At 39.9% G+C, this 20953-nt stretch overlaps 1 protein-coding gene and 1 pseudogene across 7 annotated transcripts in view; one reads left to right on the forward strand and one right to left on the reverse strand.

Moving 5' to 3' along the window:
- The window catches only part of PLCB4 (phospholipase C beta 4), a 365947-nt gene that overhangs the window by 125003 nt on the left and 219991 nt on the right, over positions 1–20953 (forward strand). For all 7 annotated transcript variants that reach the window (XM_036417991.2, XM_045574871.1, XM_045574870.1 and 4 more), the window contains one exon: positions 11541–11600. The gene's annotated coding sequence lies outside the window, so the exon portion shown is untranslated. The remainder of the gene's footprint in view (positions 1–11540; positions 11601–20953) is intronic.
- LOC118708566 lies at positions 2289–2432 on the reverse strand (annotated as a pseudogene).

The raw sequence follows: 20953 nt of genomic DNA on the forward strand, positions 1-20953 counted from the left end.
TTAAAGATGTAAATTGTCTGCTTTAGTTTCTATAGGATCTCTTTCCCTTTGAGGCAGCATGGAGGGACCTAAGTGAAATAAGCCGCTCTGAGAAAGACAGGTATCACATGATCTCACTCATTTGTGGATCCTAAAGAACAAAATAAACAGATGAACAAAATAGATCCAGAGACACAGAGCATGGAATAAACTGTCAGATCTCAGAGGAGAAGTGGGGGTGGGAGCATGAGTGGCAAGAGATTAACTAAAGAACTTGTATGCATATGTGCATGACCCATGGACACAGACAATAGTGTCCTGAAGGTCTGGGGTGAGGGTGAGTGGGGCTAAAAGGGATCAATGCAGGGAAAAGGGGAACATACTTTTAACAATAAAGTTAAATTAAAAAAAAAAAAAGTACACACCCAATAGCAATGAATAGTAAACAGCATTAGAGCAGGCTGTTGTCCATACAAATTACTCTAGACTAGACTGTGCTTCTGGAGCCCTTCTATTTAATATGTTACCTGTCCTGTCTTAGGCCCTGGCTTCTGGGCCTTGAAGAGTTTGCAGAGTTTAGTTCCATCAATAAAAACCAAGTTATTGCTGTATCCCACTGTATTGGGCTCCCGTATGCCAATTTATTATGTGATTTCTCATAGAATACATGATTGACCAGTTGGCTGTGGTAAAAAAAAAAAAAAAAAAAAAAAAAAAAAGACAAATATAAATACCACTATCAAAGTTACATAATTCATACCAAGAACACTTCAGACATTTGATTGGTTCATGTACACTATACCATACTCCTTTTTCTATCCTCACTTGCTGACTGGAAGATATTTTCTAAGAATGCAAATATGTAATGGTTCTTTTTTAAAAAAAACAGTCATGGTTTTCTAGTGAAACCACTTGTTTTCGTTTTTCTAGTCTATTTTGGGTCCTTTGCCTTAGGTGTACCTGTCTTTCTACAGCTTTCTCAAGTGTGACATATACCAAGACTGATCATGAAACCAGTTTCCTATCAGCAGATTAGAAGTGAATCACAACAGATTAAGATGGAATGTTTGTCTCTCTGGCATTTCGAGAGAGCAATAGCTCTTGTGTTTCTGATGTTACTATTCTTAGTTTAATTTGCACGGATCATTTTCTCTGCATGCATGATTATTTGAGAGCAGAAATAAAGGAGTGGGCGAGGACTGTAATTGAACACCCACTCCAGATTGTGGGAATGTGATAGGCACTTTCCATGTATTATCCCATTTAACCTCACAACAAAGAGTGAGGGAGATAATTTTGCTGCTTTGCAAACAAGGAAACTAGGTCTGAGAGAGGTTAATTGACTATTCTCAGAGATAGGTCTCTCTCATTCCAAAACCCACTCTCTTTATACTCCCTAAGGCTCCATTTGGGAATAGTTTTTTCATCTATTCCCACTTCCTATGGGGATGGAAATTGCCCTGGTCTCTTGAGAGTAAGCCCGGGGCTTCTTGTTAGACCTGGTCTGAGAACCAGGTCTGCTCCTGCTTTACTTTTCAGAGTGCCAAGAGATTTGGCCTCATTTTTATGTATTTTTTCAAAGCTGCTATCACACACTTATCACTTGTTTCTTTCTCCTTCATGACTGTCTGTAGAGGAACATTGAGTCTCACAGTTTCTTGGTTCTGAAGAGCAATTCTGCTCCCAAATGGGCCTCTTTAAACTAGAGGCCCAGTGCAGGTGTGCACTGATGGGGTCTCTAGGCCTGGTCTTCACCCTCTCACAATCCGAGACCCCCCCCCCCCCCCCCCCCGTGGGGATGTCACATAGCTGGTTTTGCCCCTATCACCACAGGCCCAATCCAGACCAGAGGGAGCCCGATTCTATGCATTGAGCATCTGTCCCCTGGTGGTCAGATATTTTCAATCACCATAGAGAAATGAGAAAGTGAGAGAAAGAACATAAAACATTACAAAGGTTCAAAAATAGTTTAAAAATGTAATCCTTGATTCTAGTCTATATAATATAGCTCTTGGGCCCAGCCAGGGTGGCTCAGGGCTTGAGTATCTACATATGAACCAAGATGTCATGGTTTGATTCCTGGTCAGGCACATGCTCAGATTTCAGGCTTGATCCTTGGTGGGAGGCATGCAGCAGACAGCCAATCAATGATTCTCTCTCATCATTGGTGTTTCTATCTCTTTCTCCCTTCCTCTCTGAAATCAATAAAAATATATTTAAAAATATGTAGCTATTGAAACTCTTGTTAAGTATTATTTCTTAGAAGATACCAGAAGTTCTTTATTTTATTTTAAGTTTTTTTTCTTCTTCTATGTGCCTCAGGCATGAAATAGCTCTGGCCACCGACACAGACATCAAGCTAGGATGAACTAAGGACTGTACATCTGCTTGCCCCTGATTGATATTAGAGCAACACCACCAATCAGGTGTCTCCTTGCCCATTGCCAGGGGGTCAGAAGTCTTTTTAATAGTAATCAGTTATTAATTTTGCAATGAATCACCTATATAAATTCTTATGATCACCATAGTCAAAATATAGAATTCCATCACAAGAATCCCCCATGCCATCTCCCTCCTTCTCTCACCTCCTTAACTCCTGAGAATTAATAATTTGAAACTAAGACCCTGCTTTTGGTCATTTCAAGAATGTCATATAAATAGAATCATATAGTATGTAACCTTTGAGATTAGCTTTTTTCACTCATCAAAATTTTCTTAATAGCCATCCAATTTGTTGTGTTAGCATTTTTTTCCTTTTTATTGCTTAGTAATATTCTATATTTCTTTTGTACTTTTATACTGGTGCTACTGGAAAGTTTAAATCCCATATGTAACTCAGTTACATGAGTGGCTTCCGTTGTAATTGCATGCTACATTGGAAGTATTCAACATGCACATTTCCCTTGCATTTTCATTGAATTTTGGGCATGCCTGTGTTAAATTGTGCATTTTGTTATGCTAACTTTAAATCAGGTTATTTGGAAATGAACAAGGGCACAGAACCTTTTAAAATCATTTCAGGAGAGTGAAATCCTCTCAGTATCCTTTTCCCTCTCCACCTTACCCCCTCCCATTTTTTGGTAAGTTTTTCAGCAAGAAAACTTTTGTGTTTCTGCCTACAAAAGAAACTTTTCATAAGGTTAGGCAACAAGGAGGGTGTCTTGCAACCACTGCCAACACTATTCAGTACCTTGATTTGAGACTAATTAAATGGTTCATATTTATCTGATATTTTCCCCCTTGAGAGATTCAGAAACATTTTTTTTTCAGCTTAAGCTTTAAAAAGAAACCATCTCAGCTAGCTTAGGATGGAGGCAAGAAGCAGGACACAGGGACACTTAAGACCAAGCAGATTAGAGCTGAAGTACAGGATAATACCATTTTCAATTAAAATTGCCTGGGGAAATTAGGTAGGTAGAGGACAATTACCTGGGTTGGCATATATCCAAGTTTCTGAAACTAAGACCCTGCTTTTGTTTTCTGAGGGATCTCTGACTACTATGGGCAATCAAGGACCTTGAGGTTTATGTCTGATCCCAAGCAAGTGTGAGCGCTCTGGCTGCAGTGCAATGGCAATTTTAAGTCAATTTATGTAGTTTTACAAAACTGTATAAAAACCAAGATCCCAAACAAGGGATCAACACATCAGATTCAAGGGAGGTTTTTCTGGGAAAATAAATGTATAATTCTGCGATTTCTGCTATGTGACCACTGGAACACTGGAGCTGAAATTGAACAATAGAAGAACATAAAGAGGACTGATTAAAGTGTAGTTGGAGTCTCTCACCTCTTCACGCAGAGGGTCCTGGCAAGGTCACAGTCCTTGGTCATGCCTTGAATGACCAGGAACAATCACTGAGTAAATACCACCTAACACATAGGTTTGTCCAACCTTGTTGTCACAATGAGTCACTGAAAGCAAGTGGGTCTGTAGTGCAAATGTCAGGATGTAATACTGTGTTCCTCACCTACCCCAGCTCCACCAGTGACGGATTACTCTCATTGCTAAACCTGGGTTTCTTGCTGTCTACGCTACTGGTGGCTGATGACACCCCGGTACAATGCTGCCCCCATTTTGGCTAGGTGGAGTTGATGGAAGAGGTTTAGAGTTATTGAACTACAGACTTATCTTTTCTTATTACCTTGAGGAAGGCTCACTTTCTTCTCTATAATATAAAGAGGAATATGTGGTTTTCCTACTTTGCTTCTAGTGTTAGCTTTTGCTTTGTTCCCATCATTTAATAAGCTCTCGATTTCAAAATGTAGGATCATGGAAAAGGTGTAAAAAAGAAAGAAGGAATCAATTATGTTTCTCTCTCCCCTTCTAATCCAGGGGTTAGAAGAATGCCTGGATTATTTTTTTGAGAGAAGTTAGGCTTCCTTGGACAAAGCTGCTGCTGGTATATAGGATATCTTTATGCAAATTATATCTAGAAATACAACCCGTGGCCAGGCTGCACCATCCCACTCCCTTCTTGGCCTTGGATGAGAGCCAGATCTGTTGGAGTGGAATGCACAGGCTCTCGGCTACCACCCTGTGCTATATAACCAGTGGAGAAGGCACTCCTCTCTCACAGGGTGGAAACTCAGGTGGACGCACTGGCAGATGCAGTTAAGAAGAAGGTTCCTGGAGCCAGATCATCAGGTGTAAAGCCATGTTCCTTTGTTTCCTTGCATTATATCTCTGGATAAGGGATCTCTCTATGCCTCAGCATCCTCATCTGTAAAAAAATATCCGCCTATCGAGTTTGGTGAGATTTAATATGGACATAGTAATTTCTCATTAATTGGCAGTTATTATTATTGTAAATATTTACTTCCAAACCTGTCAGGATGTTTTGCTCCCTAACCAAACAGTTTTTGAAGAGAGGTTTCTTAAACAGTTTTATTGTATTTTCCTGTTAAACCTATCTTAATATGCTATGTGTTTGTGGATGTATTAAGTATGCTTTTCGTTATATTTATCCTTTCCCTGTACATATTAGTGTGATTGTGTATTCCCTCTATGTAACTTCGAAATAATGAAGTCGGTTGAATGAGAAAGCATTTCAATGGGTTGAATTTAGAAAATACAGTGTAATTTTAAACATTAGAAAACATAATGTAACTTTAAAATTGTGTTATTTGGACACTAGTCATTAAATACATTTCATTTGTCCTTCTGAGAAGTAGGTACACGTTTGTTTTTCATCTCCTCTCTCTCCTCCTTCTAGAATATCAGATTTCTAGACAGCCAGGTTCACAAGGTTCAGTTTGAATTAAAGGAGAGAAAAATTTCATATAGATTTGGAATTCGGTGGAGTACATGCATTTTTAGAGTTAGATTAACTACTTTAGTGATGGATAGGAGAATTGTTACAAATAAAATCTGGTTTTAACTTCTGTTTATCCTTCCTACTGGCCAGTTAACTTTTCTTATGACATGGCCTTGGTTTCCAGCCTGGGAAGAGAAATGCATGTAGATGACAAGTGCACAGTGGCCGTTACAGGTATTCTAGGCAGAACTCCAAGATGGCGCAAGACTTGCGCCCCTGGTGTACACATCCTGTATAACCGCAGCACTGTGACTATGATGGGATGTCACTTCTGTAGTTAGGTTGGCCAACTGACTTTAAGAATGAGAGCTTACCTTGGGTGGGGCTGTTCTAATCAGTTCAGCCCCTAAACAGGACCAAAGAGAGAGACAGAGTAATTCCATACAAGGGAGATTCTTCATCACTGGCTTGAGGATGGTGGTGGCTTGTGGCAATGAGTGTGGGTGGCATCAAGGACCTGGGAAGTGGTCCTTAGTGGCCAGTCAGCAAGGAAACAGGTCCTTAACCCTTTGATTCTTTGACCACAAGGAGGTAAAACTGGCCAATAGCCTTGGAAGTGGATATTTCAGAGCCTTCAGAAAGGAAGGAGGGCTAGCAGACACCTTGATTTTAGCCTTGTAAGTCACTGGACAAAACCCAGCAATGGTACTGAACCGAGACCTACAGTACTCAGAGATAACACACATGAATTGTTTCATGCCATGGATTTTGTGGCAGTTTTTTGTGCAGCCATAGAACACCAGGCAGAAGAATACAGGTGTGTAATTGCAAAGCAATCACCATTACTTAGTGAGGAAAAAAAATCCATAAAATAATTCATAAGAAGCTCCTACAAAGAGCTCCTCATTGTGCATCTTAGAGCCAGTTAGCCATAGGAATGGCAGGTACAGAAGCTGTGAATTTTCTGGGCAGATTTAGATTCTCATATTGGCAGCTTTAGATTTACCAAGGGCAAAGGAATTGTTAAATTGCTCTCCTGGGAGAGAGTTATTGCATTATGGTCAAAGAAAAAATCCTTTGAATCAGAAGGTAGAATCCACTTCCATGTTTATAAGTGTTGGTTACTATGCCGTTCACTTAGTGCTCACTAACTCAGTGGCGGGGAAGGAGAATATGGGGAGAGCAGAACAGAGGTGAGGGAATGGTCTCAGTGGAAGTGATTGGAAGGGTGGAGGCTGTGGGGAATGGGGCACCCAAAAAGGGTGGGGGCTGTGGGGAGCTGGAGAACTCAGAGGGGACATCGGCCTCTCAGTTATCGCTGGCTTATCTAAAGCACTGTAGGTCCGTGTTGCCAAATCACCCAGATTTCCAGGAGAAACTGGGGTTGCAGAGGTGTATATGAAATCTCCCATTAAAACATGTTAATGCCAGCTCAAACTTTAAAAGATGGCCATTGGGACATGTAAGCACATAGTGGCCAGATACACCCTCAGCAGCCTCTCGTTCAGGGCAACCTGGAGGGGTGAGAACATGTGAGCAATTTGGGAAACTGAGAGGATTGGAGGGTGTGGGCTTGGCGAGGATTCAATTTTGCTTTGTTCACTATTGTATCCTCAGAGCTGAGAACAGTGTCTAACACACAGCATCCGCTCTATTTGTTGAGTGACATTGAGGAGACATAAACATATTCACACCACATGTGAAAATGTCAAATGTGATTGCATTGGTGAAATGGGATTCTGAGATCCTATGACTTTTAATGTTGTGACATGGTGCCATCTGAGCTAATGTAAGGTCCCTGTGGCCCAGCCATTTTCCTTTTGTTAATCTACAATTCCATTGAAGGACTGCTTTGGAAGTCACTAGCTCTGAGGGAGAACAAAGTGGAAATCGAGTCCTTCTTGATGGAAGTAGTATCCTGCATGCCTTGCATGTCCATTGAATTTCACCCTGTCCCAGGAGTCTGAGATGTCCTAACATCACCTGCCTTTCAAGATGGTTTCAGAGTGGTGAAGTCAGGTGCTTGAGACCACACAGCTGGTACATGATTGCGCTCAGCTTTAACTGATTGCCAGATGTTTGACTTTCTCTTCATGCTTGCTTCTCGAGCTGCTCTGGAACCAGCAGCATCAACATCAGCTAAGAAATAATTAGAGAAGTGGAGTCTTCTTCCCACATCAGACTTGTCTCAAACAGAATCCACATTTCAACCAGCTACCTTGGTGATCTGTATGTATGGTCAAGTTTAAGAAGCATTGTCTAGTCCATTGGGTTCTAAACTTGGGTTATCCAGGAGCCACTTTTATGAACTTAGCCAAATCAGTCTTTCACTTGAACTTATCACTCATACTTTCCAGTTAAATATATTTATTTTAAAATAAGATCTATCTGGTAAATAACTCTGATAAGATGGTAACATTGCTATGGTAAATAATCATAAATTATTGTGACATAACTTCAATAGAAAAATGATGCTATTTTTCATAAATCGAAGTGATAATATACATGCAGTGTACAGGGGGTGGAGCAAAAGTAGTTTTACTGTTGTTCATTTGGAAAATAATACAGTAATTGATAAATAATAATATAAGAATAAACTGTGTTTCATATACTCACAACTGTAAACCCACTTTTTCCATACCCTGTATATATCACACACAAAAGGATTAGCACTAATACCCTACCCAATAAATTTAACATTGAGATTCTTTTTTCAAGTGAAGAATAATTGAGCAAGACTGAACCAAAGCAGAGGTCGTTTCACTCTGATTTACCACTGAACATGAAAATTATTGCTTTGCAAACAAACACAATGTGAGAGAACACTTACGTCTGTGAATTGGTGCATCATAATGAACCTCTTCAAACAGTGGTGGCCTAAATCAGTAACCATTTATTTTGGTTCACATGACAGTCTCAAGTTTACAAGAAAGGCAGAGGGCAGGTCCCAATGTACAAGACTTTTCTGCCTCTGCTGTGTCTCAACTACAAATCAAGTCACGTGGTCAAGTCCAAATGCAAAGGACTTAGTGTCTAACACTAAGTCCTTTGATGGGACATCGCAGGCTGCAAGGGGACAGGGCAGCATTTGTGGTCGTTTCACTACCTACCATCGCATTGGTTTCTGTAGTGGGAGACATTCCTTCAGATGGTCCATGGGGAGATATTTTACAGTTTATTATTAATGGCACAGTTTATATGTAAAATACAGCTATTTTAGAATGGTACATAGATAATATGTATAGGATTTGCAAAAACATCTTCTCCCATTTTGTGGGTTGTGTTTTCACTTTCCTAATGGTGACCTTGGGAACACAAAGTTTTTAATTTGCTCAAGTCCACTTTATATTTTCTTTTGTTGTTTGTGCTTTTGATATCTATGAAACCATTGCCTAACCCAGGGTCTCAAGTATGTATAGTTGACCCTTGAACAATGCAGATTTAGAACCTGAGTGTTTCAAAGGGTCCTAAATGTGCTTGGTTCAAGGATCAACTGTATTTTCCATCTATAATAGGGAAGGTGGTATGTGGCTGGCCAACTTAAGTCATACTTGGATTTTCAACTATGTGGGTGGCCAGTGCCCCAACCCCTCTGTTTGTACTTTTATTTACTCTTGAGACTTTTATAGTTTTAGCTCTTACATTTTTTTTTCTTTTATAATTTTTCTTTCTGTATCTGGATGATGAACTCCCTACCCACAACCTCTCCCCCAGACTCCTCTCCATTACCACTCTGGGCTACCTAATTTCCTGGTCTACACAATGCAGGTAGGCCAGGTCAAGACTGGGTTGTTCTATCTGCCCCTGTTCTAACAAGGGACCTTGTTCATTTTCACTCTTACATTTAAATTTATGATCTATTTTGTGTGTGTGCTGCAAAGTAGGAGTCCACCATTATTCCTTTGCATGTAGCTATCCAGTTTTCCCAGCACTATTTATTTTTTGAGTAGACTATCTGATTGAATAGTCTCCACATCCTTGTTGAATAAAAACAACTTTTGATAATACCAACACTAATGGGATCAGGGATTTGGAGATTTTATCTATTTATTCGGTTTTCTTTTTTTTATTGAAAAATATCTTTCCTCTTTTGAGTGTTATACACAGAGACACATAAACACTCACAGAGATTCACAGACACAAATACCCCTATCCTCTCTCCTTTATCAAAGACCTTATTTATAGCCTTCAGCACTTAAGAATAATAAAAGAATGAAAAAGTAGATTGAAGCCTTGATTCACATGACTACAACAATAAATCAGTTACAGTAGTTTGCCTCGTGTATGCCAGTAGCTAAATAGTTCATGATAAACTGTTTACATATACTGCTTCACTTCTCTGTAGTTGAGTATTTCAACATTGGCTTTCTCAAATGTTGCCATATTTCAGTCATGCACAGAATTAGAAAGGCTTATGGAAAAATGCATCAGTTTTATGTGGGATAGTCACTAGAGAATTAGAGAGAAAAAAAGGGAAAACGTGTCCAGTGTTTAAGTCTCTAGTTGCAAAAAGACTTGGGCAACAAGTAGTTTTTCAAAATGAGGAGTATGGTTTGGCAGGGTCATTAATCAGTGGGCTTTTTTTTTTTTTTTTTTTTTTTTTTTTTTTAAATTCAGCTTGTTTCACAGCCCCAAGAGGCATAAAACATTTATGTAGTTCAACTTCCCATCTCCAGTGGGGAGTAGGTGGGGAGGGGGGCACACTTAATTATTAATCCCTTCAAAAAAGATGTATTGAGCACTTACCATGTGCTAGGCATTGTACTAGGTTCTGGGGGATATACATAATGGTTTTTTGATACACAAATAATCCCTGTATTCATGGAATTTACAGTTTTATATTAATACATCCTTACAAATATAAATGTAATATTGAAAATATGGTAAATGCCATGGAGGGGACAAAGTCATGGAGGCAATCATGGGTCAGTATGTCTGGGTTTGAATGCCAACTCTTTGTGAATCTTGAAAACTCACCCAACTTCTATGAAATGGGAAAAATCACACTTCATATACTTTAGAGTTTTTCTATGGATTAAAATAAATCTGATGCAATCCATGCTTAGAGCCTGAACCTTAGTATATATTCACTAAAGCAGTAACATAAGTGTACATCCTGCTTTATATTCTCTAATTTTGTATATGTAAAATGGAACATTCCTTTCTATAGAGATTTGGGGATTAACTGGATTTTTTCCTTTTTCAATTTCAAAGTAGAATATTCCAGAATATTTAAATGTTAGGTTAAGATGCAAAGACCCTTTTTTATGTTCCTGCAATGCAAGTTTTTGAGAGGCAGTTCTTGTTATCTGATATGTTTTTGCATATAACAGTGTTCTTGTCTGTTTTTTTTTATTAGTGAGGTTTATCTTACCACAATGGGATCATAATATATATATTTATATTCTACTTGAGGTTTTTTTAAAATTAAAATTATGACCTGGATTTTCCCCCCATATCTTTCTACATAGATTCAGGTTCACTATTTTCTTGTTAATGGCATTTTCTTGCAAGGTAGGGAGGTACCATTCTACATGGGATCTTACTGTAGACATATCCATATGTAGATAATGATTTTCACAAAACCCCAATTCAAGTTTTATAGACATCATCTTCCCAGGTCTCAACTGCCATTTTTTTCTGCTTCTACCTTCCCAGATGCAAATTGGCTTCCTCTTACTTTTATGTACCACAGACATGCCCTGGAACTCCCCTGTATCCCATCTTGGAAAGTCTTGAAATCTAAACTTCAATCAACCAGAAATCCAATGTCATATCCAGAGTCTGCACAAACAACTTATAAAAGGCAATTCAGAAGTACATACACATGGAACATGACTCCTGGTTGATTGATGCAATTCATTGTAAATCTTTCTTTTTCAGCACTGCTCTTCTTTGAAAGGACACACTGTTTCTTACAATTACAATTCATCTGACTGAGAGCATTTTACTGTTAATCAGGAAAAGATTGTTCTATCAATTTTAGAAGATTTTCAATAACCATGTCCTTCTATGGCTATTTAATTATTCTGATAGGTTAAGACTGTAAATTGTAGATCAGCAGCTTAGTACAATAGATGGGGAATGTAAACCCTATAGGCTGGGAATAGCCTATATTTGTGATTTAATAATGACTATGTTTTTGTCATCTATTTAGAAATGTCATTAATTTATTCATGTATCTTTCTGATGTATTCTTTAAAGTTATAGATTCTGATTTTGAAATGCAAAGGGCTGTTCTTTCCATGAGATTTCGACAAATTCTTGCATTGATGTTTCTCTGGTCTGTGTCTGCTTGCTTCACAGAGGACGGCGCTGGGAGCTTGACTGAGCAGAAATCACTCGCCCTTGGTCCAGAGCCGTCTGGTGAGTACTCTGCACACTGTGGTAAAGAGTTTCTAGTTCCTGGGTTCTAGAACTTTCAGGCTGATGTCCCATGTGAAATACTTCTCAAAACAGAATCACAGACATTTTCCTTCATGTGATGGAGCATTGCTCCCGTGGCATTTTCTAGATTCCAGTTTATGCATTCCACCAACCTTGGGCATGTCACCTTTTACTAGATTTCTACTTGCTATCTTGCCTACATTTTATTTATGTTACTGTTCTCTGCAATTCTTTCCAAGGAGAAATGTGTGACTTGTTTTCAAATCTGTGCAGATATGTTTATGAAGATTCCCACAGATATGAAAAATCATGACCATGTTCATTATCAGAATTCACTCTCCACTTGTTGGGAACTATCTATGGAAAGATGTATATAAAATTTCCCAGTGTCACTCAGAAATACCATTTTGCAAACCTTTGAAGAAATACTAAAATGGTAAACAAATATCTTTATCTGTGCAATATTTATAACCTACTAGAGGTCCGGTGCATAAAATCTGTGCACTGGGGGGCGGGGGGGTCTCCTCAGCCCGGCCTGCTTACTCTTACAGTCCAGGAGCCCCATGATGGATCACCCCCTCAGAGAGAGGGCCCACCTATCCACCACACCCCACTTGTTGGTGCCTGGGCCTCCCTCTTTGGGGCAACCATGGAACCACCCAATTGATTGATCGCCCCACCGGCTGGTGGCCTGTGCCTCCCTCTGCAGGGAGATCGTGGGGTGATGGCCGGGCCACTGACCAATCGCATTGCACCATCTTGGCTGGCCTGGCACCAGTGGATGTCATAGTGTGGTCTTCTGGACAGTCCTTCCGCTGTTTGGCCATTTGGTCTATTTGCATATTACTCTTTTATTTTTATAGATAACTTAATGCTGGAGCCAGAATCATAGTGGATATGAGAGATGGTTCTTGCCTGACCCATTAATCAAATTGCTATTTTCTAATTGCTGTTGTAAATAAAATAAAAAAATAGACTATGTATCATTTATTACTTCAAGAGATAAGCAGTCATTTTATAGTGATCACATGAAAAAGATAACCAGCAACCTCACTGTTGATCTCCACAAGTGAGCTTCAAGTCCCAGGCATTTAAAATCAGTGTTATTTTCTTGGCCATGTGCATGTCAAGTCAGACACTCCATTACCTTCTGGCAGGGCCTGGGGCTGATTTTCTTTCGGCCTTTCTGTGAGGGGCAGAAAAGATCACACTTCTCTTAGTGATCAGCATTTAATGATGACACAAGCATATCAAGAAAGTAGATTTATTATCGAATGCTCCTACCTATTTTTAGTCAAGTGCACTATACTTTCCTGTTCCCCAAGGATGATTCGTAAACCATGTTTTAGCAGGCAAACCAGAGTTGGGGGTAGGAAGGGAGCTGAATAATTCTTTAGGGACTCTAAATCAGTATAGATGTGAAATATCCTTTTTAGTCTTTTTCGTTATATTTTTCTGGACTACGCAGTTTCTCTGCATAATAGTTGTACTACCCTTACAAGTAGGCAATTCTTCATAGGCTGTATTAGAAATGATTCCTATTAAGAATTATGTGCTTAATGAAAATAAACACTTGATCAAGCATCCAAAAAAATAAAAATAAAACCCAACCACCAGAGCTTAGAAGTTGATTGTATACTAAGTGGACTAAATGTTGCGTATTTGATTTTACAAAGACTTGGGGTGATCAGGTCCTGGAATGGCTAACAGCCTGTGGGCTTCTCTTGGCTCCCCAGAGCTAGTGGGACCTGATTGGATCTGGCACCCCACATGTCACCAGGCTGTTGTCATATTTGTGTTAATCTTAGCCTCCTCTCACGGAAAGAATTATCGTATATTTTTCATGTCCGCTCCTAAAGACAAAACATTCTACTCTAGCAATGTAGTGTTATTGGATAACTTGTATTTTGGAGGTTTTTAAACATTGAACTGAAATCTGATTTTTTTTTATTTTTTATAATGTCTTCTCATACTCAAAATTGGAAACATCTAGACTGAAAAACTTTTCGTGCTATGTCTTAAACATCTGTTTTATTTCCCCATAATTCCAACAGTGGGCTGTGCATTAGTTCCAAATGGTATTTTTTTAGGACTACCCTATATAATATAAGCCTAATATGCAAATTGTCCCCTCTGGCGGTCATTCAACGGGGAGTTCGACTTCTTGCTAGGATGTATGCTGACCACCAAGGGTTGGCATGAAACATGGTGGGCAACAGTGATGCGCCACTGGCAGTAGGTGGTAGTTGAGGCACTGCTGGCCCTAATGGGCACTGACAACAGTAGAAGTGCAGCAGGATGGTCGAGTTGGTGAGTGGGTGGTGCCAGGCCAAGGAGGGTTCAAGTGAGCATCCAGTTGCCCTGCCCATTGCCCCACAGAAGGTGACTGGCAGTAGAGGTGTGGGCAATTGCCTGGCTCCCAGGCGCTGAGAGAGATGTGTGGGGTGGGGGGTGGAGGCCTGGCCCTGATCAATCGCCCTGCAGGTGGGATGGTGGAGCAGGTTAGGGGGGTGGGGCGCCAGGCCAAGGCAGGGTACCAGGTGGGGCTGTGAGCCTGGGACTCGAGCTGAGGCGATCACTGCAGGCCACCCTGAGGGTCCCCACCAGTTCACAAATTTGTGCACCGGGACTCTAGTTTCATTTATAATAGGCATTCAGAATATATTTTAATTCCTGTAATGGCAAAATGTGTATTTTAGATTTTGCTTATTTATGTTTCATTCAACTTAATTTTTTGTCAGTGTTAGGCAATAAACTCCTAAAATAAACAAATATTTATATTGAGAACAAAATGAGTATTTGGGGATGAATTCTCACTATTACATCTGGCTTCAGAATGAGTTGGTAAAGAGGAATTTATTAATCTGGTCAAACCAAACTCTGTCTTCAAGTTTCATGCAAAGAAAAAAAACAACCCTTGATACTTCTCTCCTATAGTTTTCAGTTTGGAAGATGTATTATTCTTTTGAAAAATTTAATTACTGTTGGGGATCTCTTTCTTCCTTTCTGAATGATTTTGAATTGTTTTTATTAAGGATTGATTACTTACAGAATTTATAACATGACTGTCAGATTTATCACTTAACAAACTTTCATGTTGACTCCTCTTTGTTTTTACCTCTGCTTTGGAGCCTTCCACACCATCTTGATGACCCTCATGCCTAGAGATGTATGTGTTGTGCCAGCATTACCATCGTTTTTCTAGATCTGGGACCTAGGTTTTGGGCTACTACAATGATCTTTAGTAACAAAGAGTCTTCTTACTAAAAAGTGAAGAGTGCAGTTGTTTTAAACTGTGTTGTGTTCTAGAAACTTTTATTCACGGAACAATAATTAGGCTTCCTGTTTCCTTAGAGCCCATTCATGATGACAGGAGTCTTGGGTTGAGCTCCCCAGAAGCAGACCCAAGATGTGGGTTTCTGCATGAGTGTTTCATTAGGGCGGGCTCCTGGGAGAAACTAGTGAGTTGCAGATGGAAAGGAAAGGGGAAAATCCAAGCAGAGGGATGACTTGCGCACAGTCTCTGTCTCAGGCTGATCCCTGGGGCAGCTTTGAAGCATAATTGCTCCTTAGAGTCTGTTTTTTCTGCTCAAGGTAAGGGGGTGGGCTTTTCCATTACAGCACCAGTTGGGGCCTGGTGGGAGAGGGGCTGTAAACTTGGGAGCCCTTGATTCTGCATCTACAAATGAAAAGTAGCTTCCATAGTTGAAGGGTGTCCCCTTAAGAAGAAACTTGCCAGGACTTTCTCTTAGAAGCAAAGCATGCCTAAGCTGGGATGTGAGCACACAGGACAGTTAAGAGGGACCCAGTGACATCTGGACAGAACATGGGAGTGTCTTCTCTACCTAACCCCATGCCATTTCACTCACATCCTCACCTATTGGCACATTTTCATCCCTTAGACCAGCAATTTTTAACCCTTTTCATCTCACAACACACAAAAACTAATTATTAAAATTCTGTGATACACAAAAAATTATTTTTTGCGTTTAATTTTGATTCATTCACCCTGGATGGATATTGTGCTGGCTGTTGTCATTTTTGTATTTGACAATCTAAGTGAAAAGAAGTGAGTGCCCTGACTAAATAGTCAGGTATTGCATGTTTTAAAAATTCTTGAGGCACACTGGTGTGTCTTTTGCTGCACACCATTTGAAAATCACTGTGTAAGACCATTTCCAAGTGCAAATTAAGCACTCTCAGAAGCTCTATGAATTCATCTTCTTCCCTTATGAAGGTTATGAGCTACTGCTTCAAATATCTGAGTTTTAAAGTGATTCCAGTTTGAGAGACACCTAGGTTATTTTCTGTGAATAAAATTGTTGTGTATTTGTTAGAGTAAAAACAAATAATATTCGAAATTCCAAAGCTTTTCTTAAATGGATATCATCATGGGTAATTATTTCAGTGCCCTGAAAAAGAGGCAAGGATATTGTCTGATTGTATGATTGGCAATCATTCTTGCTAGAAACATACATATTTACTCTGTTATTTTTCATTCTCATCTCTTTGAACCATCCTTTAATACTTCATTTTCTAAAGTTTCCCCTTTGCCTATGAAAGTATTTTCATGAATTTTTTGGAGAAATATATAGTGTTTCTTTAGGCACCTTCAAAGAGTATAGAACAAAAGTATGGTCCTGTAGAAATGTCATGTGAGCAGTATGTCCAATTTAAAATTTCCTTGTATCTTCATTAAAAAAGTAAAAATCATGGATGGACCTGGAAAATATTATGCTAAGAGAAATAAGCCAATCTGAGAAAGATAAATATCACATGACATCACTTATTTGTGGAATCTAATGAACAAAATGAATTGACCAATAAAATAAAGCCCAAAGCATGGAGGCATGAAACAGACTGACATACCTTCATGTGGGGTTGAGGGGATGAGAAGAGATAAACCAAAGAACTTATATACTTATATGCATAGTCCATGGACATGGGCAGTAGGGTAGTGAAGACTTGAAGGGAGGGTAGAGGTTAGGAGGAGGGGACTAAAGGAGGGGAAATGGAATATCTATAATACTATCAACAATAAAAAACATCTATAATAATAAAAGGATAAAATGCTAATTAGAGCAAACATCTTTGGACAACCTTCCAGACAAAGCCACAGTGGCTTTGAAGGGCCAAGGCTTCGCTTGGAAGGGCCCAGGCTCAGGCCAGCAGTGGCAGCAGCAGTGGGGTAATGGAGGCGGTGCCTTCCCCTGACCTGCCAGATTGCCTCCCACAGAGGGAGGCCAGACTGAGGCTCAGGCCTGCAGAGGAGCAAGTTAGGGGCAATCAGGCCAGCAGGGGGGTAAGGTAGGAGTGATCAGGCTGGCAGGCAGAGGAGTTAGGGGCAATCAGGTAGGCAGGCAGGCAGAGGGGTTAGGGGTGATCAGGCAGGCAGGTAGGTGAACAGTTAGGAGCCAGCGGTCTCAGATTATGAGAAGGGTCCCAGATTTGAGAGAGTGCAGGCTGGGCTGAGGGTACAAGAATTTCATTCACCGGGCCTCTAGTATATTAATAAAAGAAAGTAGATAGAAATATGTTTGTTTTTTTTTTTATTGCCCTGAACTGGAGGCTAGGAAGCTTAAGATCACAGTTGCAATTAATGTTAATAATATATTTAGCCTAGCATATCTAATTACTATCATTTCAACATTATCAATTTAACTTTTTTTTTTATATCTTTCTGTTGTATATTTTATATTTGTGACAGATAGCAATTCAGACTAACCATATTTCACATGCTCATGAGCCACATTTGGCAAGAGGCACTGTAGTGGACAGTGCCACTTCAGAATGTTATAGGGAAACCCTGGTAGGAGCCTTACTTCCTTTGAGAGAAGACTTTGTTAGCACTCCTGAATCTCCCAGCCTGGTGACTCTACTCAGTAAAGAAGTGAAACAGCACTGCTGTCCAAAGACAGTGAGCTCATCTGTCCTTGGTGAGCCATTACTGCTTGTATTTTAACTTAATACCCTGTTTACATGAATTAAGATTAAAGTGATAAGGTTTGGCAGCTAAAGTGTCACTAGGGACTCTCAGGTGTGCAGATTCGAGGATAATTTTTTGGAAGAAAATGGGTCTTTGGTGAAGGGTAAAATGTGGAAAGATTTCAAAGAGGGAAGGGGGCAGCTTAGACAATAGAAAAAAATATACCTGCATGCAATGCATGTTGGGAGAGGAGGTTCTAAGAAAAGTTGGGGTACTTGCTTGTAAACTTGATGAAGCTGGAGTGCAAAATACACAATGAGAATGTAGTTAGCAGCTAGATTGATACCAGGTTCAAAGACTCTGGTTTTGCAGTATATGAAGTGAAGTAGCATCAGGATCCGATCTAGTATTATGTGAGGGTCTGTTTTAGTTATTTTGATTGTGTAAGAAATCACTCCAGAACATAGTAGCTTGAAACAACAGCAGTCACCCTTCACCTCTCACTTCTTCTGTGGGTCATCTGCAAGATCGCTGTTGGGCAGTTCTGGCTTGGGGCCTTGCATGCAGTTGCATTCTGTTGGCATCTAAGGCTGAGGGAGTACAAGCCTGAAGCAGCTCATGGCTGGCTTCTCTCTCTCTCTCTCTCTCTCTCTCTGTCTCTCTCTCTCTTTTCCTTCCTCCCTCTCCACAGTCTCATGATTTCTTCATGCGGTCTCTTTTCATGGCCTGCTGTGGGCTTCCTCACAGCATGGCAGCCTCAGTGCAATGGGACTGCTATGTGGCTCCAGTGTGATTGTTCTGGTCAGCAAGGTAGAAGCAGCATCATTTATGACTTGACCTTGGGAGTCATACTGCATCCTTTCCATCATGTTATTTGGTTACAGGTGAGTGACAAGCCTGCTCACTTTGAAGGAGAGGATACTAAAAAGCCCACCTCTCAGTGGAAGGAGTGTTAAAGTCAATGTTGGCACTATCTTCTGCCACAGGGACTGTCTCCACTGTCACTATACACCCCTTGCCCTCTAGCCATTTTGGGAATGCTCTAGCCAGGACTCACCATTCCTTCCCAGACACACTTCTGCACAACGAGTCTCTCTTCTCGCTAGACTGGGCCCTTAAGAAGATCTAAACCTTCTGAGACTTCTTAGGCAATGAATGGCCAACTGAACTTCTTTTCCCAAAGTGATTAGAAGGAGAAGGAAAGGTATAGGGCCAACACCATGACTCTTGAAAGATAACTTTTCTAGCATTTGTAAGGCAGCATTCTGCCAACTCCTTTTCTTTCTGATTTTCATAGGAGCATTTTTATCTTTTGCCAGAATCCTGTCTTTTCCTCAGCTGGGACCTTGCCACTAGGTGCATAATGAACTTTCACTTTTTCTCTCACTCTTTCCTCTTGCAAAGTCACAACCTTAAACTGGAAAGAATTAAATGTAATGAAGTTATTGAATTCTGCAACTTACTTACTATGAAGTACATTTAAAAAAGAGCTGGTCGATAGATAAAGAATGAATAAATGGTGAGATATTAAAAGAAACAAAGTGGTAAGAATATGTTTGTTCTCCTTAAAAACCACCAACTTCATTTTTAAAATAAAATGTTAGAGAAGGAAACTATATACTGATATATATTGGTGGGGAGGAATGATAGTTTTATATCCTAGCAGACAATTAAGGCATGCTATTTTTTAGTCTAAAAAATGTTTCAACACAAAGTTTTAAAAGTATGTGTTAATGATGTTATTTGTTCTTGCTTGTTTCCCAAAAGATTTGAAGAAACTAGCAAAGTACTAACTGTACAATATAGGACATTTTAGCTGTTTCCCTTATATTTCTTAGTTTCTTCAACTATGCTTTTCACATGTAGCTTGTGAGTATGCTACTGTTGAAGTCATTATGGTAGAAAGTCACTTTTATGTCATTTCCCCAGGGCCATTGTGAGCGTGACAGCAAGAACTTCTTATTCTAAAGACAGAATTTCTTATCCCCTCACATATTTCAAACTCTCCCATTTTGACTTAGGCATCCTGAATTCTTTCCAGACCTAAAATAGGGTTTTTTTTTTCATCCATAATGGAAATGTTTGCTTTGTTTGGTCTGTTTCTGTAAGAGGGAAGGAAAAGAAATACACAAATTCAATTTAGCTTTCTGTTTATTTCCTACTATTTTTATTTATCAATAAACTGTCAAAAGCCGGTGGACACGGTTACATTTGAGAAGTTTTTAAATAAAAGAGGAGCAGCATCTGGTCTTTACTGTCCTCAGGTGGGGAAGGGCAGCTGCTGAGGCCCGAGGACTAAAATTAACCCTCCCAGGAGAGAAGCCAGCCAGTGACCTTGGGCCATAACCACCTTGAAGATCAGCTGCTTCATTCCTGGCCATATTTTGTGGTCTGTGGGAAGAATCCAGTGTCACAAAATCAGGGAAAAAGCGGTTTGAGGAGGACCTCAGTATCTCTGTGGTGAAAGTGCTGACATGATCCCCTGACCCTTCCCATAAGACGGGAGGAAGTATGGTTTTACAGTGAGTATTCAGGTAGCTGGGAGAAAGCAAAACTCATAAAAAATAAGCAGCAAGAAACAGTTGCAGAGTAGTGTGTTTATACTCCTCAAATAATAATACAGAGGTCTAGAATTTGGATAATTTCTCTTTGGAGATATATTAAAGAGCTTCTATTGAGCTAATGGCAATATAGAAAACCCAGTGGTTGAGCATCTACCAACAACCCAGGCAGTCACTGTTCGGTTTCTGGTCAGGGCACATGCCCAGGTTGTGGCCTTGATCCCCAGTAGAGGGCGTGTAGGAGGCAGCCAATCAATGATTCTCTCATCATTGATATTTCTCTCTCTCTCTCTCTCTCTCTCTCTCTCTCTCTCTCTCTCTCTCTCTCTCTCTTTTCTGAAATAAATAAAAAGAAAATAATAAAAAGAAAAATAGATGTCAAACACACTTCCCTTAATCAATTAGAAGTTTCTTGAAAAACCAATGATGCTTCTAGTGACTCATAATTTCTCATCTGTCTGGATGCATTATGGCGTGGTAGGAAATATTCCATTGGTTTTTGGAAGGAAATATGTACAGAGATGGTGCATTTATAGGATCTGTCTTGTAAATATTCAGTATGTTCATTCCCATTTCCTTTTCCGTGGACATTCATGGTGCTCAACTAATTTCTAGTTAACTTGCCTCTTTGTTCACCTCAATAGCCTCCTGCTCTTTGTACAGATGTAAAGCAAAGGCCAGCACTGAGGGGCTCCAGATACCACACTGTCCTCACTTTAAGGACCTTCTACCTAATGATGCTCTGCTCCCTAGCACTTTACAAAGTGACATTTCTGAGGATTCTGGACTACATACAGCTGCTGCTGTTCTCTTAGGAAGACCAACCATCCCTTTATCAAACTGCC

The sequence above is a fragment of the Pipistrellus kuhlii genome, unplaced genomic scaffold (genome assembly GCF_014108245.1).
Source record: "Pipistrellus kuhlii isolate mPipKuh1 unplaced genomic scaffold, mPipKuh1.p scaffold_m20_p_6, whole genome shotgun sequence".
Lineage (NCBI taxonomy): Eukaryota > Metazoa > Chordata > Mammalia > Chiroptera > Vespertilionidae > Pipistrellus > Pipistrellus kuhlii.